Below are 26,194 nucleotides of genomic sequence, written 5' to 3' on the forward strand. Positions count from 1 at the left end.
CTGCTACTGTTGATCTTTCCTCTTTCAAGAGGCACAAGTGTAGGAAAAGCTTCTCCATGTTCCTTTCTTCCTCCTCTCCTCTAAGGCAGGGGTTCATGGCATTCACCTTGTTAAAAAGCCATTCCGTTATAAAACGATATCTCTTAATAACTATATTAATTTTAAATGCCAGAGATATAGTCATAAAATTTCCTTGTAGGTTGTAACAGCCGGCCAGCCCTTTATCTGGCGTGCTGGCAAGCCTTAGACTTCTCCCAAGCCCCTTCCTCCACCAGTACTGGAGATAACTGTAGGGAAATATTTTACAGCAAGCACTGTGTTTGAAAAGGTCAATGGCTGACGTTATTGGGAAGGGAGGAGGAGGAGGGAGAGGGATCTTCCAGCCTCTCCTGCATGAAGTTACTTCGTTATTGCACCTCCTGCAAAGAAACAGGGGAGCGAGGCTTTTCACGTGGCGCTGGATGCTCAGGAAAGGGCGATCTCAAAGTCACCGCAGCCTCTTCAGAGCATCTTCCATGTTTCCAGCAGCTTCCCATGAGCTTGGATTTGCAAGCTGAAAGGAAAACCATTCACTGGTGGATTCCACCCCAACCTGGACAACTTCTTCTGGGGCTTCGAACCCCTCACTATTATATAGCACTTCCCACTGCCCAATCTCAATCAGCCTTGCTGCCATTTAAAATGTGTGTACTTATATTGAAATCATTCCTCCACTTTGCCAACTTACCTCTAGTAATACCTTACTATTTCTGCAAGATTTTTTTTTTTTTCATGGTAGCGTGTACAACCAAGTCTATTAGTTTCTTTATAAAAGAGAAAGGTGCTAAAGACTGTTTTTTTTTTTTTTTGTGTGTGTGTGTTTTTTTTTGTTTTGTTTTTTATTTTTAGTGACAAAGCACCTGGTCAGCCACCAGCACTGAGCATAGTAATGCTTGGGATGTAAAGGGTTTTTAGTGGAGGAGGCCAGGGGGAGACCTGCAGCCGCCTCTTCCTTGTGCCAAGGGAATCCATCATCAGAGAGCTACGGACACCGCAGCCAGATGGGCAGCCCAGGTGTGCTCCAGTTGTGTTGGACAGGAGGCAGGGGAAGAGTTGGCCTGAAATCAGCCCAAATATCTGCCATGATCTCAGCCAGGAACGTCATGAGCCTTAATAACTGCTCAGACTTCCCCAGGCTCCGCACGTTATGGGACTAACAGTGAGTGCTGTTTTTCTCATAGCTCACATTTGCTAACCTTGATTTTTCTAAGCTGGTCTGGAGCCAGAGCGGTGGGTGATCCTGAGATCGGTTACATTTTCTGCAGCAGAGCTAAAAGAACATTAGGATCATGTACTCTGGCCTTCTGTGTAGCCATGGCAGGAAACATATACCAGTAATCCCTCCACCTAGCCTGTAAGTTTTCCGTGAGTAAGAGAGCTTTGTGGTTATTTTTTAAGGTGAAGATGGGCAGACTGAACTGTGAAGACAGAGGGCCCCAGTCTGCTGCGTCCCCTAGGCCAACGGCTCCAATGGCTTATTGCGTTTTCTGCTGGGAAAATAAATAAATAAACCCTGTCCTATTTCCAGCCTGAATGGCTTTAGCTTCAGCTTTAAGCCACTGGTTTTTGTGATGCCTCTGTCTGTGAGATTAAAGAGACCTTTGCAGTCTGTGAGGTGGGTTAGAAAGGCCAGCAAAGCCATTCGCTCTGTCAACAGACAAATAAAGCCTGGCTTTGCTTTGAAGTTCAGCATCCCCGAGGCTCGTACTCATCTCTGCAGGGTCTGGACATCCTCCCCCAAGGCGTTTATAAACTCGGGGCTCCTTGTTTCATTCAGGGGGGTGATCCAGCAGCCCGTATTTACACAGCCAACAAAAGGGGTAGGTCAGTAGCAGAAAAGCGCCGGGCCTTTTTCTCCCTCCTCCTCCCTCAGGCAGGAGCGCCGGTGAGAAGTGGTACTCAGGTGTCAGGATTTTTGTGAGCATTGTCAGCTGCTCGTGCCTAGAAAGCGAAGTTAATTGGAGGGCTTCAAAGCAGACTGACAGCTGGAGTGTAATAGTGTCCCTTTTTTTGCCCTGGCGCAGCCTGTGGGTACTCACGGCTTTGCTATGAATTGCTCAGTCAAGTGCCTTTTGCTGACATCTTCCCCGTTTCACCTTGTATATTAAATCTCTAACTGCCAATTTACTGCCGAAAGACCAGAAGAGAAGGACGGGAGCCACCTAATCAAGGACATGAGGTTGTCAGGATTCCTTGAAAGGTTGAGGCTGGCTCAGTTTAGGTCAGCTCGCGGCGGCACGTGGAGCGCTTTGCTAGACAAGGAGCCGGGTGTGGGGCTGCAGCTGGGTGAATTCAGGCTTCTGCTGAGCACACCTTCACTTGGCATGTGGATATGGAAATGGCACACAGCAGTGCTGTATGTGGGCTCACATCTCAGCAGGAAGGCAGGCAGAAAAAACCAGGGCAAAATACACCCTTCAATCACAAGCATCGGATGCTTTGCAGGCAGTGTTTTGCTCAGTTGCAAGTTCGTGTTGGATCAACCCTGCAAACCATGCCTAAAAAGCATCGTGCACAACCTTTAGGTGTAGCCTGGGTTGCAGACACCTGGCAAGGAGTTCTCTCAACCTGCTGTTTGCTCTGATGCTGGTCTTCTGCTCGCTCCCTTGTTTAGTGCACAGCCTCAGTATCAGCCTGGGCTTTCAACTGACAAAGACGAAATTACCCGGAATTCTTGTCAATATATTTTTTTTTTTTTCAAGGCAAACCACCTAATTTCTTTATGCCTGGTGTTCTCCAAGTGCTCAGGCCCATGGGGGTGATGTCCGAGTCCCAAACCCGTCCTAAGTCTGCTTTAGTGGTAGGTGAACAAAAGGCTTTAAGCACTCATGACTCTCGTGGTTAAATTATGGGTAGGTGTAGCTCCTGCTTTCTGACACTAAAAGATAGAGATGAAATAAATAATTAAGAATGCTGGGGAAAACTGGAACTGGAATCAACAGAGAGAGATCCATTCAATCTCTAGTACCTGGACCTTGAGGGAAGTCAACAGAGTGGTATCAGAGTCTATAAATTTTTTACAGAAAGTCTGACTGCTTTTAACATTGTCACTGTTGATCCCAAATGCCCGTTTGGATCACAACAAACAAGTAAACATTCTTCTATTTCCTACGTCTGCCTGCTTCTCCCACACCTGTATATTTCAATAACTTTATGCACGTACCTGAATATTCAGCTAATGCCTGTTAAAAATGATGAGTGGCCAGTTTCTCCGTGCCATGGCAGAACAGACAGCCTCTGAAGCCAGGGGTCAGATGAGGCAGAGAAGGGCCGTGCCACCACGTGTGCTCTGGCTGCCCTCCCGTGCCAGCCCTATGTGCTGCAGGAGCCAGAGCATCGTCCTGGGTGCTACCTTTGTGACAGGCGAACCTGAGCAGCAGATTTAATCCCAGCTGAGCTGACAGCAGGTCCTCTGACAGCCCAGGCAGCTGCTGGTGTCCGCCCTTCACCCCATCACCTGTGCTGCAAGTAGGATGCTCGCTGCTCAAATTTTATGGCCCATGTCCATGTGTGACAAGGAGCCGTGCCAATCACTGCCTTTATTCTCCCACCTGCAGCTCTGCTAGGGGGAATGCTGGGCTGATGGCTGAGCCTTTCAGCATCAATTCTGCTGTCTGGCTGGGTGAGGAGGCTGCTGAATGGCGGTGGCACTCCAGCGTTGGCCAGGCAGCTCTCTTGGGACCCATCTCACTGCCCTCTACAGACCCAGGTGTCTGGGGCAGGCTTTCCAGACGAGTGTGCCAGTCTACTGAGGGCTGCCTGGCCCAATAAAGTCATGCAGAAAACGTCCACAAGCATCCACTACATGGTACAACCTCTGGGCTGCGTTTAAATTAGTGGCTTCACGGCCAAAGCCTATCAATCACCCTGCATTTGTACCATCTAGTCCTCTTCTCACAAATGGAATAGTTTCAGGGGTTTATCTTTCTGCCAGCCTTCTAAAATCTACGGGCTAGAACTTCATTGAACATAGCCGTGATCGTAACTGGGAAAAAAAAAAAAAAAAAGACTCATTTTCTAAATGTTTTTCACCATTGGATGCTTCATCTGAGTACCGAGATAAAGCCAGATGCCTCTCCAAGTCTCCTTGCCATTAACTTTCTCCACCTGTACGCTGACAGCAAACTGTCATTTCAGTCATCTGTCAGTTGTCATTCCAGCTGCCCTTCCTTGTACCTTTCCAAATGTACTATATTTTCCCTGCGATACGGAGACAAGGAGAAAGCTGAGGGGAGTTATGATAGAGGTTTACAGAATCACGAGGACAGCAGATAAGTTGAGCTGCTATTCATCAATTCCCCCAGCGCTAGAACTAGCGGAGCACTCATTGAAAATAGATCAGTTTAAAGCAGACAAAGGGAAGCGTTTTTTTATGCAGTGGGTTGTTACTTTTCGGATTTTGAGCGCGAGGCTTGATGGACTGTTTTGGTTGATCACCTCCCTTGACCAGCTCCCTAGGCAAAATGTGGGGAGTGGAGGGGACACAGTGACTGTCTCTTCTCAGGGGTAATTCAGCAAGCAAAGATGATGAATTTCACAGGCTGGGCAAGCGAAGTGGAGCCGTGGCTGGTGCAGAACGGTGACTTTTCCACCCCATCAAGATCACCTGCTGGCTTGGAAGCCTTCTCCCTGGGTGCAGTGCTGAGGGCTCTGTGCGCTATGTGGATGAGGAGCGAGGAGGTCGTTTTGTAACTGAGTCACAGCAGATTGTCTAGGCAGACCTCTCTGATCTGAAGGTTTCCATTTATTTGTATGCATTCAGGCTGCTTTGACCAGAAGTTGAAGTGTCTGGGAAGGGAGAAGTAACAGAAGTGCCTCCCTATGGTGGTGGGGAAGTTGCACGTTCAGTGCAAAGCCTGAAGCTGCTGCTTCTGCTTTGGAGTGCAAGCTGTGGTAACGAAATTAAATTTATGGTCTCTTCTGGGAAGTAGAAGGCATCTCTTTAAAGTAAATACGAGTAATCTCTGTGGCTTTTGGAGTCCTCTAAAGGCAGCGTTGAGGTGAGCATTGCACACCCCGGATGCTGCCTGCCCGAACCCAAGAGAATTAGGGCTCTGCTGGTGTTGATAAGCTTGGCTCTGCTCGTCTGCTCCCTGCCGTGGGTGGTGGACAGGTGGGAGCTGAACTGATGCGGCTTAGGCTGGGCCATCCTCCAGCACCAGGAGCAAGAGGCTCCGAGCTTGCACCAAGAAGTGGTTGCTTGCAGTGTGCCGGCTTCTGGGCCCCAGAAAAAGCTCCACTTGGGGTTTAGCTGGTGTCTGGGAGCAGCCGAGGGCTTTCAGCCAGCTCAGGAGATGGGAAGGGCATCGCCTGGCTCTTATCTCTGATGGCTTTCTTGGGAGCCATCTCTTTCCCTCAGCTAAGGGCAGCAGGGTTATTTCTTTGAATGGTGCCTTGTGAGGAAGGAGGAGAAAAAAAAAAAAAAAAGCAGCACTAAGTCAGATACAATAATTTTCAATCTGAGAGTTATTTAGACTTTGCGTGTCCTTTGTAAGACACAGAAATCCTCGGTATAAGGTTTAATGGCTCAAGGGCCGAGAGAAGAAGGTAAATAATTCTTACGCTTGATATAGAGATGGTTTTCTCCTTGTTTGTCAGATATGATAGATGTCACCCACTGGTCGCCTATTGTTATTCTGTTGTTGCTTGTCACAGTCACACCTTCCATTGAATCCTATTCTTCTCTCTCTTTCCTCTCTTTCTCTCTTGGCACCCGGCTTGCAAGTAATTTATGTATGACAATATGAGACTAATTCTGTTATTATGTCAAAGGGAAATTGAATCTGGGGCTTTAGAGCTGCATCTGGGAGAAATCTTCAAATGAATCTGGAGTGCGGGAAAACTCCATGTTCGATTCATTCGCTTGTCACACTGCCTGCCAGATTAAGTCATTATGAAGGGCAGAGGAGGAGAAACGAAGAAAAAAAACCACGGGAGTTAGACTGAGGAATGAAAAGGAAAGGAGGAGAGGACAGAAGAATGAAGACTGAAAATAAAAGGGACAAGCTGAGATGGCAAACACAGTAAACTGATATCAGTAACCATTCAGATAAACCTTCAAGTGCGTGCTTAACATCAGGTGAAGCAAACATTTAGCTGAGCAAAGGGCTTAGCTGGGTTTTACCGTATCGGTGAAAATGGAAGCAGAAACACGGGGCTGATAGGAGAAGGGTTAGAGTAAATTTAGCAAGGCCTTGGCTGCTCTGCTGGAGGAGGGTTTTTTGCATTGCCTAGCAGGGCCGCAGCCATACAAGCAGTAGTGGGTCTGTGTTCAATAACATTTCATTTAATGTTGCTCCTGTCCTCGTTCACTGGCATCTGAGAGGTTCCTGCAACTACTTTTTTTTTTGTTTTTTTCCCTTTTCAAAGCCCTGAGAACCACAAAGATGCATCCAGTTCACAGCAATTTCCACCTCCCTTCCCATAAATACAGCTTAACGAGGCTTCCCTCCCTGGTGCCTTTTTGGCCCTTGGTCTCTCTGCTCGAGGCTGAAAAGGAGGAAGAGACAGTGGCAGAAAGAAGGATCTTGTCTGCTTAACAGGTGAGGGAGAGGCAAAGCCACCCAGCAGGTGCTAAGAGGTAGCTTTTGGTGTTTTAAAGCTGGAGGGAAGTGAGGCAGGTGAGATGGCAAGATCTGAGATAAACAGCAAGCACAAAAGATATCAGGATGTGGATTTCATGCCTGAGACCAAGGTACCTGAGTTGAGTTCCAAGTTTTTTCTAGGCTGAACCCAAAACAACTGATTTAACTAAGACTTTGAGTTTCCCTGAGGGTATCCCAGCCCTGCTGAGGAGCTGGGCTTTAATGCTCTAGGGCCTTAATTGCCTACTTATAATTTGGAGAAGATTATCTTTTGTTTTTCCCATCCATACAGCCTGCCTTCTCTGTGCACACAGGCAGTGCTTCCACTTTCTCTCTTCCGTGAGATCAAGATCTCTGCTGAGGAACAGTTGTAGAATAAAGCGGGCTAATCAGCAGGGAAATGTATTAGAGGGAAGATGTGTAAGACAGTTTCTATAGCAAGAAAAGGAAGATGCTGTATGTACCAAAAATGGGCTGACATGGCTTCGGCTTTTCCCCGTAGCTGGAATACTAAAGGATATCCTCTGTCTCTTTTGCCAGGTAGCTTGTGCTACATTAAAACAACATGTTGAAGGAGCAAAACTCATCAATACCCTTTTATTCCCTGTGCTCAGTGAGCTGTGCTTTGCTGTGCCTGTGCTGTAGCTACAAAAAAACATCCTTCTCACTTGGTATCTTGGTATTAACGTGGCTCTGCGGCCTCCTTCGTGTTGCCCAGGCACAATTTGCATACAAGCGTGTGCGTGCACATGTGTGCATGCTTAATTACCTTGGGTTTGTTCATGATGCCTTTTTGCAGGGCTTTGCTCCCAGTCTGCTGTAGAGTTGTGCTAATCCCATGTGTGGAAGGATCGGCAGCTCCACCACCCTCCCACACCTCTCCCATTCACTGGCATCCATCACTTCAGTTCTTGATGCTGCTTTACTATTAATTGGCTTGTGTAATCTCTGAGATTGTTATTTATTAATAGATTGTTCTGACTGTAGGAAAGTTCATTATTTAAAGCAGGAGAATGAGAGATCCAGAGGAACAGATGGATACATGGAAGTATCAGAAGAAGAGCTAGTTAAAATTCTAGGCATGTGCCGAGCTTTGACAAAGGATGGAAAACAGAATCAATCATCATTATCTAGGAGAAAAGCCATCAGTCTGTGTTAAAAATAAGCACTTTGTGTATTAAGCCCGTGATGCCAGACTTCCAAGAGTTTTGACTGGTAGCTGCAGACCCCGAGGTTAGACAGCTGACTGGGGAGCACTGCTGGGCACACAGAACAGCAGAGGAAAAGGGAGGAAGAAATGTAAGCTGGAAAATGCAAAGAGTTGCTTTTGATGTCCATCCAGTTCTGACTGGCTGTAGACAAGAGTATTCATTGATGGCTGTGTTAAAAAAGTCCCCCCTGAAATGCTTGTGCTGTTTAAAACTAGTGCGAGCCTTTCAGCTAGCGGTTAAGGGATGCTTTGTGCATCAGCTGGGGAAAGCAGGCTGGGAAAAGACCCCTAATCTGTATCCTAATAAAAGAACTTCCCCGTTTGAATGATTTGATTTCCCACCAGGCTTCTCAGCTGTCTTGGCAAGGTGGATTCTCCGTGGAAACTCTGATAATTGCCTGTGAGCTCTGGGAAGGTGTCAACGCCGAATGTGGGGAAGCATTGGGTGGACGGAAGGGTTTGCTGGTGAGTCAGCCAGGCCTTGAAGGTGGGTAAAGTGAGTCAGAGCCAGGCAGAATTACTGTCACACTGAGTCGATGACAAAGATGAGACAAGAATCCAGGACTTCAACCCTGGACAATTCTCCAAAGCCCAGCTCGCACTGGTTCTCTTTTTTTTTTCACCAAAGTTGTTGTTCTGGTACTTGCAAGCAAAAGCTTTCCTCCGCAACAAATACAAAAATATTAAGCATTATATCTCTGTTGGACCCCTGCATGCAAAAGCAAAGGTCAGTTCCATTCTGAACCATTGCTAAAATGATTCTAATTGCCTTCAATTTCCCACAGGGGAATTTATCTGCCATTAGCGGGCCCTGAAATATTCAAATGCAACAGGCAAGCCAGCAAGCAGCGCTGCTCTGAGCTACCCCGCAGTAATTGGTTAATGGCAGAGCTGCTGGGTAAGAGGTAAACAGATCTGCTTTTTTCTAAACCTGAAGCTTGTGTCATGGCTTTTCCTCCAGACAAGGTTGTTTCTGGCTGCGTTTGGGATGCACTGAACCCTTTGTATATTTCTGGACCGATGCAAGGCAAACGTGACATCTGCTTTTTTTCTCCTTGCTCGGTGCTTGCCTGGACTCTGAAGTGTTTGTCCATGCACAGAGAAACCAGAACCCAGACCCAATCTGTGTAATTACCTAAAGACCTTTTTTTTTTTTTCTGGAGAGAGACAAAAAAATAAAAAAAATCTTCTTCAGTTTCCTTCTAAACTTGGAGATTTCCTGGCATGTAACCTCTTAAAACAGCAACGCTTTTCCCTCCCCCAGTGAGCACTGCTCTCTTGGAGCCATTTATGGTTTTTAAACTCTCGCTGTCTCCTCAGCTGCTGCTCTTTGCTTTGCGAGGGCAACCGAAGATCATCTAATAACGTACAATTTCACTTTTCCTTTTTTCCCCCTCTCTTATTGAGCGCAGACAGATTGCTCTTAACCTACGCGTCCCCTTCATACCTGGCTTCCTTTTTTATACCTGAAATGTCAGAAAGGGAGGAAATGAATAATGCTTTGTGTTCTTAACATCTGCATCTTTTACAAGAAAGGGGCGGGGGAGAAGCTGTGTGAAAATTTTTGTGAAGATCCTTGCAGAGTTTCTGTAGGAATTAAGGTGATGGATTCAAGCCTGTCAGAGCCATCAACGCTTTTGGGAGACTTTTGGCAGAGCACAGCAGAAGAAAATGATAGCTGGACATGCGGGAGATGAATCCCGAAACGATTCATTTGATGTTTTGTTTTAGTCCTTGCTTGGGGCCAAACCATGACTACTTTCCGTGACTTTTGTCTGGGGCAACAGAGAAATAACTATTAGATATGCAGAGGGTATTTTGCCACTGATGATACGAAGGGGCCTTTCTCTTTCTACATACTAGATAAGATAACTGGTAATGATAGCTGAGTTGTAGGAGATGCTGTGTGTTCTCTAGCAAAAGGGTGGTTTTAAAGTGTCTTGGTGAAAGTAAAAAAAAACAAACCAACAAAAGAAACAAAAAGAACAACAGCAACAAAACAAACAAAACAAAAAAAAGACGAATGCTAATCTGTCCTTCCATATTGTTTTGTTCTAGTATCTGAAAGATAGGAAGTTTACAACAAAAACACAGCTCTTTAAGTCCAAACTTGCTCAAGATTAACCATAGTTCTAGATGCTGCCACCGCCTGTAGCATGAGCCTCCTCCTGCCCAGCCAGACCAACACAGGCCACAAATAGCACTTGCTGGCAAAGATAGCCCAGCAGAAAGCAGATAAGTGGGTGTATCTGGGGGTTTGCATTAGTTTCACAAGCTGTCTCCTCGTTCTGCTGTACCCCTCTTTGTGCACGACGGGGCTAAATGGGGGAGAGGAGCCGAGGGCGGTGCAGTTTGGGAGGTGACGTGACCTTATCAAGGCTCGTGTCGAGGCTGTGGCCAAGCTAAAAAGGGTGCTGAGATGTGTACCCATCCCCTGGAGGAGGCTCTCTTTTCGGAGCTGGTTTCCATGGAGGTGGAGTGATGAGTTGAGTGGTGGATGAACTGGAGGTGGGCTCTGTCTCCCATCATCAGTTTCTCACCCAAGCAGGCTGGGGAGCTCAGCTTGCTCAGGGCTTCTTTTGTCCTTCAGAAGAGGCACCCTAGTAGGGGGAAAGTAATATGTGCAAGTGCTGCCAATCCTTCAGAAAGGCAGTGGATCAACCCAAGTTCCCATCCGTCCTTGGCTCATAAACCATTTGGAGCGTGGCCCTGAGAGACAGGACACTTCTCTTTAGCCTCCCCTCAAGGGGAATTTGAGTGGGATTGGTGGGGGTGATGGATGGTGGGTTTAGAAAACGAAGTCTGAGAGATCAATAGAAGAATATACAACCAATGCATCATGCAAGCTCTTCTTGTCTGTGCAGCACTAAATCAAAAATAATGAATGGCAGGCTTTTCAACCTTGGCACCTCCAGTCTTCCCCAGTGGAACAGCAGCCAGTGACTGATATGGATTATGCTGCTTTCTAGCATATTTCCTTTGCTTTCCTAATAGTCTTGGCATTGAATCATGATGTTCTGTTTTTAATATCCTTTCCTTCCTCCAGTGCTACCTACCTCTATCCCCATGTAATTTCCATCTTGCAGGCGCCTTGCCCATCTTACACTCCCTTTGCTCGTTGTGTATCGAGGCAATCTATTGCAGGCTGGGTTCCTCTGGAGCTTGCGCTGGTTTATTTCTTAATTTCCGAGTGAGTTACCTCTCCCAGGGGCTCTGTTGCAGCCGTGAACAGTCAGGTGCATCAGGAGCTTTAAATTCCTCTCTGGTTGTGAGCCAGTTCCTGCCGGTGCTTGTCAGACCTGAGACTTCTCTGTGTAAGGGAAATGCACAAGCAAGGAAGGAGAGGACATTAAGGTGGCACAAGCTCACAGCCTGGGCTCTCCACCACTGCTGCCCTAAGGGAGAGCAAATGACAGCTGGAGTTCCTCAGGAGTTAAAGTTTTTGAATCAGAGCAGGAATTCACCAAAGAGGCACGGAGATTGACTGCCCTCTTCTATCATCCCTCTTACCTTTGCAAGGTCATTTACACCATGAAAAGCAATTGCCTTATTTTATTGCGTTATATATTTGTAATAAACTCTCTTGGTAGCAGCTAAAGTGACACTGATCTAAGCACTGAAAATTTCCTGGATCAGATCTCTCTGCTTGCTCCAGTGGGAATATTTACATCCCTCCGTACAGCTCGGTTGGCCCAGCTGCAAATGACGAGCGCCTTGTTCTTGTGCTCTTGACGTAAATCAGCTGCAAGCTCTGCCCAGCCTGTAGACTTATGCCATTGCGACAAAAACACGTGAGGATACGGTCAGAACATTAGCTTGGCAAAAAGCTCCCATAGTTACTCCTAAAGATGGTGTAGATAAACCTACTTTGCTTTGTCGGAAAGGGGATCAGTCGTGTCAGAACAGAAGAGGCCAGGAGCAAACTGCTGAAGGGCTTCGTAAACATCACATTATGTGCCATGGAAAGCCAGGTCTAGGCTTGTGTTTAAATTAAATATATATATATATATATATATATATAAAAGCCTTGAGAACCATATGGGAAATTTCTATTGCATTACATCATGACTGCCCCGAAAGCAACAACAAAATTATCATAGGCTTCTGGAAGGACAGGATTGAACAGCATCTTAAGAAACAAGTGCTCCAAAATTTTATTACTGGATGGGGACAATGAGAAAGGAAAAACCTAATTCAAAATCATGACAACAGCACACCCCTGGAGAGAATGCTGAAAACACACATCCAAAAATAAACTCCAGCAAGAGAGAGAGAGAATAATAGAATTGTATCTTGATCTGGCTCTGAATGAGAACTTCTAGAAAGAAATAGGAGAGGCAGAAGATCTGTGTTATCTATCAAGTCAATTGATTGTTGTATCCAAAGCTTGGCTCAGTAATAAATGAGGATGCCACTCATCTGGGTTTCTGGTCTATTTAGAATATTTTTAGAACTCTTTACAAAAAAATATTCTGATTAATCTCTTGAATTTTCCTTTGCTCACTGAGACTTAAAGCAACATCGGATGTAATTATCCTGTGACTGGAAGGGATGTAATGAAGGCAGATACAAATCCTTGTGACAGCTTAGAGCGGCAGTGAGAATATTTATCCATCTAGGAACTAAAAGGATGAGTGCTGTGTTAGTGCCTGAGCCTTTTTCAAGCAAAAAAAAAAAAAAAAAAAGGGATTTAGCTGCCAGTGTGGGCAAAGCTGGTTTTTTTCTGTTTTGCAAACAGAGGAACTGAGGTGGAGTTGGAGCCCCAGAAAGATGCGATCGCAGATCTCAGTCAGGCCTGGTGTGGTACCAAGAACCCAGATCTCTGCATCCTACCTTAGGGCTTCAAACCTTCCTCCTGATCCTCAAGCAGCCCAGGAATTGGGTTTCTCAGTGTGATAAAACCAGCTTTCTAGGGGCCAAGAAGATTTTGAGGGCTGTGTTTTTGGGGATGCCGAATCTTGAGGCTGGCTCTTGCACCAAGCAGGCTGGGCGCCTGAGCAGATGCCTCCTTCCCTCCCCACGTGCACCCAGCTGTTCCTGCCATGTGTCTCCCCCTCCTGACACCCCACTGCAGATGTCTGGACAAGGAGCTGGTGCCTGGCTGTCCCTTCAGCACATCTCCTGCAGTGCCTTGCAGCCTGAAGAAGATAAATGTTTGTTAAGCCGCACCTGCTTGCTTGAATAATTCCCCACTAAAGGAGGCCACTTACCAGTAATTCATTACCAAACCTTTATTAGCATAAACAAGGCTGTGAGAAGTAAGCGTAGATTTCCCTGTTCCTTACAGTTTATCAGTTGTGGTTTCTATTAAGATTTACCAGTACATCTTCCCCTCTCTTGCTTTCCCACATCTCAGCTCTGCAGCATAATCTTGTCATATTGTGGACATTTATATCTGTTTTCCTGGCTTGTTTTTATGCGGTAGACTAAAGAGAAAAAAAAAACAAAAAAACAACCAACAAACCAAAACAAAGCTTTCTCATTTGGAGGAAAGCAAATGTGCAGCCTGCAGTCTGCTCAGCATCACCTGGCAAGAGGCACGCAGATATTGCTCAGCATTTCTCCCCCAGCTCCGCAGTGCCTGTTCCTCCCTCCCAGCCGAGGGCACTGGCTGAAGGGTGAAGGTTGGACCCTTCAGTGCCACCAGCTAGCTGCAGCAGCCTGGGTGGTTATTTCCAGATAAAGCTTGTCATAGCTGGACCGACAGATAAGGTGTTCTCCCTCCCTGTAGCTGCGAGCTCTGGCCCTTTTGGTCTGCTGCATTAGAAACCTTTGAGGCTCTCTCTTTTTCCTTTGCGTGGCTGCTAGCAATTTAGAGAAAATCAAAAAAAAAAAAAAAAAAAAAAAAAAAAGTAGTTTGCTGGTTAGAGTTTGGCAAATCTATGCTAACAAGACAAACTAGATGTTCCCAATACCCATTTTGAGGTTCTCTTACCACAACGTGTCGATAATACATAAGGAGCAATTGGCGGTCAATGTTGATCTCCAGTAATGATTCTCTGCAGCTTGAGCCAAAAAGCCTTTGGCTTTGTAAAGTTTGTGGAATGAGCATGGGAAGAGAGAAATGATGATTATTGTCCACTCCGTTCTCTTGTCACCTCTGGTTGCGGTCTCTTTCAGAGCTGCAGGTGTTTTGTCCTTGCCTGTTATCCTCAAGATATTCCTGGAAGCCATCTCGTTTCTTTTGCAAAAGGTTTATTGGCACATCCCCTGCAGTCATTAGCAGGGATATAAGCAGCATCTAAGCTTTGTCCTGGCTCACAGTTCTGGCTCACTGCAGTCATTCCTGAGATTTCCGACATGGAGGCATTCCTGCCTCCAAATCTTGTGCTGAAATCTCAGCAATGAATGGGTTTAAAGAGCTGCGATGAGCCATCCTGTGACAGGAGCTTGTAGCATCCACTGCGAAGCTGCTGTCACACCTTATACCAGCCAGGGTGTCAGGAGAATTGTCAGAAAAACTCAATCTTTGCATTTTTGTTTTTTCTTTCCAGTTTCTAACTTAAACTGCTGCTAAGAATACACGATGCTACTTGCCATCTAGAGCTGAGGAGGTTCCGTACCAAAAGTGGTTTTCCATCACTTTCTGCATACTTCTGAAGCCCTCGAAGTGCAAACATTTTCTGCTCTTTCTGTATGCATTGTACTCGTTCTTTGTGGAACACATTATGCAATGTACCTCTTAAGATTCTGCTTCCTTGTCACAGCAGTGAGTGATCTTAATAGAGGGAGATATTTTAAATGAGCGTTGCCTTAAACTTTTCATAGGGAAGGCAGCATGTGGGGAAAACAATGAAACTGTACCTTACGCCGTGATTCACTTTGATTTGATTCTTGAGCTTATAAACCAAAGAACCCATGTTTTGTAAGTAATATATGCAATAGGCCAACTTCTCAGCTGGAGTAAGCTGGCAACATGCTAGGGTCATGGGAAGGATGGGTTTTGCTGTAGCTGAGAACATTTTCTGATGTCAAGTAGAAGTACTTCAGTTTCTAGGGAATGTGATCCCATCTGACTAACATGGAGGAGTCAAGTGAGCTGAAAGGCACTAATTGGTTCTCCCATCAGGGGAAGATTCGTGCTTTCAGCTTTGTCCCAAGTTCAATGTCAAGCAGAGAAAAGAGCTGCAGCTCTGCAACCGATACCATGGGACAAGCAGTGGTGCTCGTCCTGTTCTTTTCTTTAACTGAAGCTGTGCCTCAGTAAGTGCAGCTCCTCACCAGGACCAGGTGCTGCTTCAGTGTGCTTTGATTCTGGGGAGCACCAGGTCATTTTGGGGTCCCAATTCACCAAGGGAAATGCCTTCTAAACCAAGAAGTATCTTGCAGAGGAGGTGCTGGAAGCCCAGAGAGCATTGGTTGCCCCCCTGACTTCAGAGAAGGTGCACACCATGGTAAAGATGCAGTTGAGGACCCCCTGCTCTTAATTTAAAGATGGAGAAGTTGACGAATGTGAGTCTTTCCATGTAGTTTCTTGCTGATGGTGGAGTGGGGTGACTTTTTGTTTCAGTTGTTCCAAGTCGCTGTGCTACAAGGAAGGAGCTGAACGTCCCCTGTCCTGTCCGGTCTGCCCCTGACCTTGGAGGTTTGGGAGAATTGTCTGTCCCTGACTCTCGCCTACTGCCTTAGGCCTTGGGGGGTGCACAGCAGAAACGCCTCTCAGATCAGAAGGAAAGATCCAAAAAGCCATTCACCACCCTGATTACATCAGTGCATTAGCAGGAAGCTGGGGAGGGTTACACAGAAGAGTCCCCTCCCGACTGCAGACCCAGAGAAGCAAGATTAGAAGGAAAAACTTGAGAGGGGAAGGAGAGGAACATTTTCCGTGGTATTTTCAGCCAAAGAGCTTGGTCTAATCCTTGTCCTCCCCTGAGGCTCTGCATGACCTTAAGCCAATCGCTTCCTCGTGCTCTAAGCAGGGTTTGATTGCGTTGATCACTTCAAGTCTCAGGATGGCAAACGCCACGCAAGAGCTAAGCACTAATACAACTTTTAATCAAACGCAGCTACAGGTGCTTTACTGCAACCTTTAGAGAAGCTGTTCCTCCTCGTGCCAGGGTCCTGTGGGAGGAAAACCTGCTGTCACCCTCTGCCAGCCCAGGGCTCAGCACCTCTCGGGGTGAGGGAAAGCAAAGCCACTGCTCTTGTGACACCTGAGGTCAGGTAATGCCTGGCACCAGGAGACTTAGCCTTACATATATATGTATTAATCACTGGAAACCCTTTTAGTGACCTTTTGGAGAACTTGCCAGCAGTCAGGGTGCTCCTGTCCTGGTCTGCAGCAGGAGAGCAAAGGTCTCCCAGAGTGATTCTCTCATGAATCATTCGGCTTCTTTTGCTCTGACCCAGCACCAACTTGTGTACAACTCAAAATAACCTGTTCACAGGGTGGGAGCAAGGAATTAAGTTTAGTGCCTGCAGAATTGTATGCAATTCTTCTCCCAAAGCCGTGCACTGCAGGGAATAGAGAAGAGTGTATGTTATGCTGACATCTTCCAAACTCACCAAGAGATACAGCGGCTGTTTTAGACTTGCTGAGACACCGTCAAGCAATTTGGCTCTGCAAATGGGCTCTCAGGCTTTAAGGGCTCAGTTACTCGGGGTGATGTGAGCAGCATTTGTTCTCTGGAGGGATGACGAGGAGGGGAAGGTGGATTCTGTCTCCCACAGTTGGGTGCCCACCACCAACTCACAAGATCCTCGGGTTTCCTCTGTATAGAACGGAGCCATAAATTTCCTGCTGTCTTTGGAAATCCTAGGATGAAATAGGGAAGCACAAATCAATGGTTATGGTGAAGAAGGGAAGGATATAGAGCAATATAATTGATATTCTCATTTCTCAGGCAAAATGATTTAGGGCTTTGTTTTTAAAGAGCATTGAGATTTATAAACTCACAAGGCCAGGCTGTCTTCTGGTGTAAATTGTCATTGCTATTTCAGTTAACATCAGCTGTGATTCTGGGCCATGGCTGAATTTCTGTAGCTTATTAATAGGACTCTGTTGACTGTTATCATTTGGTTTAAGCAACACTTTCTGTCTCATAGTCTACATATCTCGAAAGCCATTCTTCAGCTGGGGCTGTGTTGATAAAACTGATTAGCAGAAGGGAGGGAGGAAGAAATGTGTTCGTGGTGAAAAGGGCAGTACATCAAGCTAAAATGCTGGAGAAATGCTGACTTCACAGAACGCACCAGGAATTATTAACCTTTGCATGAAAGCTGTGCTGCACAGTGGTAGGAAATTTGCTTAAGTTGGACTTCAGCATCTCTCTGACACCCCTTGGCATATGGGGAAAATAACTGCAGCAGCATTGATGGAGAGCCTGATTGTTACTCTTCCTTGACATCTTCATCCAGCTACTTCGGAGCACCCCTGCCTTAATTCAGCCATGATACAACACTTGGCTCTCCTTGAATCTTTGCCAGATAATGTGTTAGAGGGGAATTTCTCTGCACAGCAGATTGCAGTAGGCCTTTCCAGTATGGACATGGATGCTTTGAGAGTCTGGAAAGAGTTTTCAGCCACACGTATGGATTCGTCTGGAGGCACTGTAAGAGCATCCCAGTCTGTCTGTCACACACCTGTGACAGGCTAACGTGGTCAGATCAAGGTACATCTGTACCCACGTGGGGAAAATTCAGCTTTGTCAACCTCCAGAGAAACCATTTTGGGGTTAGTTGTGCCCTTCTGCCCTTTTATAAAGCAATGCATACATCAGTTCTGGCGTGGAAACCAGAACGTGATCAGCTCTTTGGAGATGTGCACAATGAAGAGTTTGAATCCTTTTGAAATAAAATGTTTTGGCTTCGGATGTGTTCAAATGTTTTGTCTTTCCAAAAATAAATAAATAATGTTGCTTCCCTTCCTACCTCTTCCCCTGAAGCTGCATTATTTAGTAAATAAAGTAAAAATCTAGTTTGGGGAAGAAACAAATCCCTTGAAAATTAAATAACAGTTTAACAGGCAAGGTTGATTGATGTATTGTTTGACATCTAGGAGGTAGGCAGCTATCTAGATGTGGCATGTCTGGCTAAATCGCTTTCAGTCTCTTTTCAGAACGTAGTGTTACCAAAGGTTACATACTCGGGAAAATAAAGCATAATTGCTCTGCATCACCATCTAGAGAGCACAGTTAGAATTAAGCCTCTACATTCTTGCCAGTAAATGGTATAACATCATAATTTTGATGGGTATCCTTTCTGGTTTTAGTGCTATTTACTCTCTAAAGCAGCCCCTATTTATAATATATATTCTATTGCCACATCTGCTTTGTCCATATGGAAAAGAATTTTCCGTTTTTACTCCCCTTCCATATGGAGCAGGAGGCGGGCTTTTGGTGAATGTGGGCAGGTTAGAATGGGGATAAATAATAGGAAACACTCCCCGTGTCAGCCACCTTAGAAGCAAAATATTTTGGCCTGTTCCAGAGCTGGCCTTCTCCCAAAGGGAGCTGTGATCTACATCTCCGAAGCGCTTGAATATTGCCAACGACAAAGCGCGCCGCCGAGACGTGCGTTGTGATTCACATTGTGTCGCGCGTGGTTATGTGTTGCTACAAGAATTAACGATGAAATGATGAATGCTGAGCTTTGTTCCGTCTCTCCGGGAAAATGCCTCTATTTGGCTAGGGTGCATTGTAGGATTACTTGTTGTTACCGAGGTAAAGTCCCGTGGGCCAAGGTTTCCCTCCTGACAGCCCGCTGCCGCAAGCTGCCTGGGGTCTTCCTGTGAATAATGGCACGTTTGCGTGTTTTAATCAGCTACAATTTTGCAAACGGTTTTTATGATTTAGCAAGTCCATTAAAACTGACATTTGTTCTGCTCTGACACTCGTGAGGAGCTCCACAGAGCATAAACACTGGAAATTACTTGTAGGGAAGAAGATATTAAAATTCCCCAGCCCTTTCGTACGCTTGTCTGAGAATTTCTGCTACCTTGTGCAGTGCCAGCTTGGAGCCGAGCCACTTGGTGTGTGCCTGAGGTTTTTCTCTGCGTGCTGACTTGGGGCAGGGTGCTCCAGGCTGTCGTAGAGACAAAACACATGTATTTATGGTGATGTGCCTCCTGCGTGTTTTACAGAGCTATATCTTAAGGCTGAAGCAGAGGCTAAGTTTAAGTGGATGGGGGACGTGACCCTTGGGAGCAGAAGGGTTAGTAAATGCAATGTGTCTTATTAAATGTGTGTTGTGTGAAAACAGCATATGTACCAACTGTTCCTTCCCATCGTCTCCTCTATTTATGACCTGAATTTATCCTAGTTCCACAGTAGATTCTTTGCAGGTTTTGCACAAGGCTTAAACCAAATCCCATCCATATTTCTGTTGAGTCCAGGGCAGTTTCAGAGTGAAGATTGAGATTGGTCCCCTCCTGTTCTCCATCTAGCCCTGTTTTCCTAGAGAAAACACGTTCCTGGAGTTCAGGTCCTGTCTGTCCCTCCAGGGCTCCTCTCCAGCAAGAAGACCTGCCCCTTCATGTTTGAATATCAGCTTGGCACTAAAAACGAGTCCTCCAGAAGCCTTGTGTCTTTGATATGAAGCTAACATCAACATTTCAGCTGTGAAACACAGCCTGCAGATTGACAGCTTTCAGGAAGCAGGTTTTTTCCATCCCTGATGTAGTTCTTCTCACTCATCCTATTCAGACAGCAGTACGAAGCCCCTCTTAGAGGGGAAGAGCTCTCCAACAGCGTCTGGAAATGTATCAAATAGTCTTTTTTTTTTTTTTTTCCCAGCTGTCATTTTTTTGCACTGGTTTATTTTGTGCATTTTTAAAAAATGTTTTTGCATATCAGTTGTGGATTATTTCAAGCCATACCTTCTCTTGGCATGGAAGGCTTCTCCGAATTTACAGCTGTCACAGTGGTCCTTGCCAGGAAGGGCAAGGCTGGGGTTTAGGCAGTTGAGCTTCCACTGATTCCTCTGAAGTTCCTTCCAGCCTTGCATTTGAGCATGCGTGGACTTTGTTTCTGATATTAGGACTAAAGGGTGGTTCTTGTTTTCCCCTCTTGAATATTTAACTGTATTTACCATAAAACCCAAACAAATAAACAAAACCCTAACTGGCAATTGTATAAAGGCTTGGTGGGCAGTAAGAATATACCGATAATGGCCAAGATATAATTTCTCGTGCAGAGGGCAGTGCCAATTGTTCCTAACTCCAGCATGACCTGTGGGTAAGCCTGGGAATGAGGCTGGCATTAAGGGGTGGGCAGGATTTCTTTGGCAGGTGTGTGTCCTTCAGGAACAGATCTGTAGGTGCTAGATCTTCAGTGGGGATCTTGGTGGCATCTGTGGAAGTGGGAAGCGCTGGGAAGAGACAGATCAGCACGTAGGTGGCTGTCTGAAGTTACCAAGATACAGGCAAATGCCCAGCTGGGGGGGAATCTGGCTGGCTGGAAACAGCAACTTGGGCTTTGTGGGAGGGGGGAGGTGATGAAAAATGATGGAACCTGTTGCGAGACGTTGAGAAGCGAGGACTTGTCTTGATTAGGGAACATGGAGGCTGCAGGCTGTGACTGGTTTAAAAATAAAAATAAAATCTAGCCTGATTTCATTTGAAATACGGTGAGGAAGGCCACAGGATCTGATCAGAGGCTGAATGTGAACCCACTCCAGAATTCCAGGGCAGCTTCTCTGTTGCTTTTCCCACCCTCTTATGGGCTTCTGCACTTCTCCGTTCCCTTCGACCACGAGCAGATGAATTACTGCTCGTCTTATCCGCTGCCAGCAAGGAAAAGCTCGTGATGTGTTCCCTACCTCGAAGGCAGTGTTACCAGAAACTTCCCCTTGCTGTTCTGATCGCTCCTGTTGCACTTCATAGCAGCATGCAGCAGGATGTGTCTGTGATACCTGCAGTCTTCATTTGTAGTCCTAGGAGCTTTAGATAAGCATCAGGAGCTGGATCCTTGGGCTGTGCAAATTGGCTCCATTTCGCCGCCGAAGTAAGTAGAGCTATTCTCTGTTAAAATACTCGAGAAAAATCTCACTTATCTGCTCCCTAGGGCTGAATTAGGTGAGCATCACACAATCTTTAATGTCTTTCTCCTCCCTCCCCCCTAGGAAGACGAGGGAGCCCTATTATCGCCAATTTTCCTGATGGGAAGCTGGGGTCGGGCAGGCTGCGATGTGCACGCCGTGTCTCATCCCGAGGCACCGCGATCTCTGCACATCTCCTCTGGCCTGCCAGGCCCTGCTCCTCAGCCACGCTTAGGTGCCTAATTTCTCCGGAGGTGTTTAGAAGTTTAATCCCTTTAAGGAGGCGATTCAAAGTTGCTGGCTGAAATAATCGCATTGGGCTCTGTATCAAAGCAGGAGCTACACCTGGAAGTCAGGATTAGCAGGCTAAACACCACTCCTGCTTTCTCCTCCCCATTAGTAGAGAAATCCCTGAATCAAGTGCCCAGCCTCTTGCAATCCCAGCTTTCCCAGCTTGGTGACTTCCAGTTATTTAGGAAGGACCTTTCCTTCTCCTTTTTGGAGACCAAAAGCAAAAGCAGCGCAGGCTGGCAGCTAAAATTCCCCTTACAAAGGCTTCCCTGCTCCTGCTCAGATTTAAACTGTCACCACAACGAAGCACCAGAAATGAGCAGATTGAAAAGCAAAAGCTGTGTGATGCTTGATGTCTTGTAATGTGTTAACAAGCCCCAAATTTACACTGTCAGTAAGAACCCCCAAGGAAAAGTGGAAGTAATTCCAACCAGGGGAGTGTCTCCCGTCCTGCTGCTCTGGCTTTCACTTCTAATTTTGGCAAACAAAGTAAACACGGAAAACACAGTGTTTGTGCAAATTGCTCTTAGAGAAATATGGACTTATTCTGAGCTTCTTTTGAATTTGTGTTTTAGCCTGTGATTGCACAACAAAAGGAAAAGTATTTTGAGATCAAGGCTGAAAAGGAATTGCTGTTTGCCCACAAAATAAATGGTGCGGTTATCTTCTCATCTCCGATCAGTTTTGATTTAAATTAATCTGCCACTTGAGTGTTCAAATCCCTTGGGTTGCCTAAGAAATGATGCATCGAGCTGATAACATGAGCTGTCTACGTTCTGCTCTGGAGCTGTCACCGCTCCAGCACTGCAGACCCATGTTGGGGTGCTGGGGGGCTGCTGGCACCCCCCATGCCCATGCTGAGTGACCCAGACAGGATTTACAAACAGGTCTCGTACTTAGAGCAAAATACTCATTTGTCCCCTGCACTAATCTCAGTTCTCTACTCTTTTTTAGTTTTTATTTTTCTTATCATGGAAGCGTTCATTGGGGGATTTAGAGGTTAGGAAACCGATGCACCTTATTGCCACTGCAGGAGCGCAGCGTGTGTGGAGGTGCTCTGCTTTCTGCAATCTTTGCTGCCATCGTTCCTAGAAGCAATTGAAAACTGGAGAGAAACTGGAAGAGGTACAGAGGGGCCATCCAGTTTGCAGTGCCACAAATGAAACATTATGAAAAATGCCTGCCAACTGAGAGAATTTATCATCAGGGAGCTGTCAATCAATTGCAGAGAAGTAAGGGGGAGAGAGGAGAAGAAACAATCAAAAAAAAAAAAAAAAAAAAGCACAAGTCTTTTTATAAAGCCCTTATTTTAAGTAATGTTTGCTAAATTACTTTTTTCTCTCAAGCTCAAAGAATAAAATATTGGTTCTTTTTTTTTTTTCTTTTTTCTTTTTTTTTTTTTTCTACTTTTGATTCTCAGTTCTGGAGTATGTTAACATTTTTTAAGGGAGGAAAGAGATGAAAGGATCAGTAGATATTGGGGATCCCAAAGCCACAACAGTCATCGTTACGCCCCACAGTCAAACACGACTGCCCCTGAGCTAATGGACCTGCAGAGTTCAGTGGCTGGAAAGGGAGATAAATATTCAGGTCTTACCTTTAATGCAAAAGTCTGTGAACAGAGATGACATTTCCTGTGTGTTCTCTGCATGTTCAGCTCTTCCTTGTATTAATGTAAATAGAAAAAGAGCTTGGATCTGAGGGAGAGCTGACCTCACCTCCTGCCCTTCCTTATTTTTGACTGACAGGCACTGAAATTGCTTGGTTTGAATGTCAGGAGGAAGAGGTGCAATAATACCCTTTGATATTAATCATCACAGGTGCATGGGAAATAAAAAGAGGGGAGGCATCAAAGTAAAATAAAAATGCAAACTAAGCTTGCACATCTTTTGGCTTGCTAAGGTTATTAGGTCTTGCCTCTAGTGCTGTCCTGCCTGGTATCCTCATGCAAATCCAGCCTGCTTTCTGCTGCTTTCAGGCTTTGCTGCCCACACAAGAAAATTGTGTGGTGGCTTCATTCATTCACTACCACACTGGCACTGATTTTATTTCAGTCGTGCCCTCCTCTTCCTGTGCTGGGAGGGGGAGCAGAGACACGTTGGGTTTTGTGTTTGCATTTCAGCAAGTGCTCTGCCTGTAAATCTTTACTTAAAATCAGGAAGCAAAACCTGCTTTCCAGTGGCTTTCCTCCCCTCTTGCAGCACAAGAACATTCAGAACCGCAGTGTCTTTAGCAAATATCCCCTGTTTCTTCAATTTCCATTTGTCTGTTTTTAAACCAAAAGCAGCAGGGAAACTTCTAGGCCATGTGCAGCTTGTGGACATGAGTCTCCAAGTGTATTTATTCTTTGGTTGCAGAGGTCTGCAATCCCTCCAGGTTTTTTTTTGCACCGTGACTCGAGGGGCTTGGAGCAGATCTCAACAGGCAGCGATTGCAGGGCATTCATTCAAAGCAGGGCAAAGGCAATTTTCGATGGCCAGGCAAGGCCATCAGTTGGCTCCCGTTGGTAAAACCGAGGCCGTGCCATTTAATTTGCTGTGTAGGTTTAGTTGGGTACAGGGAGCTGAACAAAAGCCCAGCTACAAAGGAAAATGAGCCTGGAACAGAAAATCCGGAGCTAACTAAGAGGCATTCAGCACCACTACAGCTATGGGCTCGCCTTTTTTTGTGACTGTTTTACAGATGTGCTAAAAGCCTAAATCAGGTGGCTCTTATGGGTTGCTGATTGCCTTTGCTGTATTCAGATTGCAGGGCATGGAATATCATCCTCAAACAAGGGTCTCATCCGGAGAGCTCCAGGCACACTGGCAATGGGCAGGAGATGCAATCTTACCACTTCTGCATTCTGGACAAGCAGTGCCAATGCTTCAGGTCAGCTTTTCACCTCCTTCTGTTCCTTGGTGGGATTTGGGCTGGGGGTCTGGAGATATTGCTGATAAACTCGTGAAAAATGCAATGAAGTAAGAAGGCGTTTGGGAGAGAAAGTGGACAGAGGTGATTCCTATTTTGTGTTCTTACTGTGAGGCTGGGAAGGAAGGAAGGAAATCTTGAAACAAAATGTGATTGCTTTTTCAAAGCCCTGTAAAGCTTCAGCTCAGTGTAGGAGATCATGACAAGGTTAGATCGGTTCTTTTATTTAATCCAATCAAATTCATTCTGGGTCCTGATTTTCTAGCACAGCATGAAAAGTCCCTGATGACTCTGATACAAGTCTGTTATTACCTAATTGCTTTTCCATAAGGCTTTCACCTGATAATTCAGATATTGTTACAGCTGCTGAAACCTGATAATTCTTCTGCACTGCAATCTGCCTATATTTATTATTACTCGTGCTGTGGGAACAGTTTAAGGCTCAGAGAGATCAGGTCCTCGTTAATGACTACTGCTGCAGGCACCACGAGAGACATTCAGAAAAAAAAAAGTCACAAAAAATCAAAACATGTGTTGAGGAGGAACATCAGGGTCCCAGGAGCTGGACTCGATCGATGATCCTTGTGGGTCCTTCCACCTCAGGATGTTCTGATTCTGTGATTCTCCCACAAGGCCACTCCATCAGCAGCATCTAAAAGAGGACCCTGCAATCCTAAAAGTGACAGCCAATATTTCATACTAAGCACTACACAGTTGATTTGTTCAATACTATTTTATTTATTTATTTATTTTTAAAGTCTCTACCTGGGAGTCTGTCCCAGGCTTTCCCCAAGCTGGTGAGGAAAGAATTTCTCCTCGGGTTGCTCAGCAGTTAATGGCTCTCGGAGGGACGCATCCAGACTTTTGCAGCTCATTAGAGGAGTCATTAAAAGCTTTGGTAATTAAGCAGAAGGATACCGAGAATTTGATACAGCAAATTCTTCCCATACCTCTTTGTACTCAGCAAAGGTTTCTCTCTCCTTGGATCCCTGATGGTGTTTATGGGCTCTGCATAAACATATTTATCGCTGTGCCTGTGCCAAGGAAGGCTGGGAGGTTCTGTACAAGCAGCACCTCTGCAAGAATCATGGTATTATAATAATCCATGGCTAGGGCCTCGGGGTGCAAAGCATAGCAGGAAGCATAACGTAGAGGCCAGGGTGCTGGAGCTGACGGGTCTGAGCAAGTCTTAGTTGGACCTGAGGGTTGCTCTTCAGAGTAAGGCAGCTTTGTCTTTTGACTTGTTGCAGGGACTTCAAATGTTCAAGGACGGCATTTATTTTATTTTATATTTTATTTTATTTTATTTTATTTTATTTTATTTTATTTTATTTTATTTTATTTTATTTTATTTTATTATTTTATTTTATTTTATTTTATTTTCTTCCCCCCTTTGGACACAAAGTTGCTTAGAATGCCTTACTCTCCTGAGTGATGTGAGTGACACGCTCTACCGTGACATTAGTAAAGCTTTTGGCGATGCCTCCTAAGGCTTTTTAACGTGGAAACTGAGCAAGTGGGCTCTGGATAAACAGCTTGTTGGGTGACAACTGACTGTGATAACATGAAACGGCTGTAACTTGGAAATGGGACGGTTCAGACTGAACACTGGGAAAAACATCAGTAACAGGGCCGTGTGAGATTGAAATTTGTTATCCCAAAAGGCAGAAGAATCTTAATCGCTGCAAGTTTTTGAGAGGGAAAACCAGAACTGAACTGGTCTGATTGTGATAATCCTGCCCTGAGCAATAGGTTGGGTTAGGTGCTGTCTGAAGGTCTTTTCCAACCAGCTTCACGTGACTATGAAATGCAGTAGTGGTCACATGTAGCGGAAGTCAAAAATAAAGTATTGGTAGGTGTGAAACTCAGAATTAACCCCCCAGCCTGGCTGCCTCTGTCTGAACGACTCAGGAGGCTGCTGTCCCTGGGGGTGGGCAGGTGGAGGGACTGGCAGCCAGTCCCGCAGAAGCAATGAAGTAAAACACTGTGCAGCCTCCCTCAGAAGGGGGAATGTACATGTAAATCTCCATCTGGATCCTAATAGAGACGATTAACTTGCTCAGCTTCAGCACAGTGGCTGACGGGCACCGTGGGTGTCTGCAGCGGTGCGAGGAAGAGGAGAGATGGGCACTCGGGGAGCTCCTCTGCTCACACAGTCATTATATACTCAGTTAGCAATCACAGA

This window comes from Netta rufina (assembly GCF_964035555.1).
Source record: "Netta rufina genome assembly, chromosome: 25".
In the NCBI taxonomy this organism is placed as follows: Eukaryota; Metazoa; Chordata; class Aves; order Anseriformes; family Anatidae; genus Netta; species Netta rufina.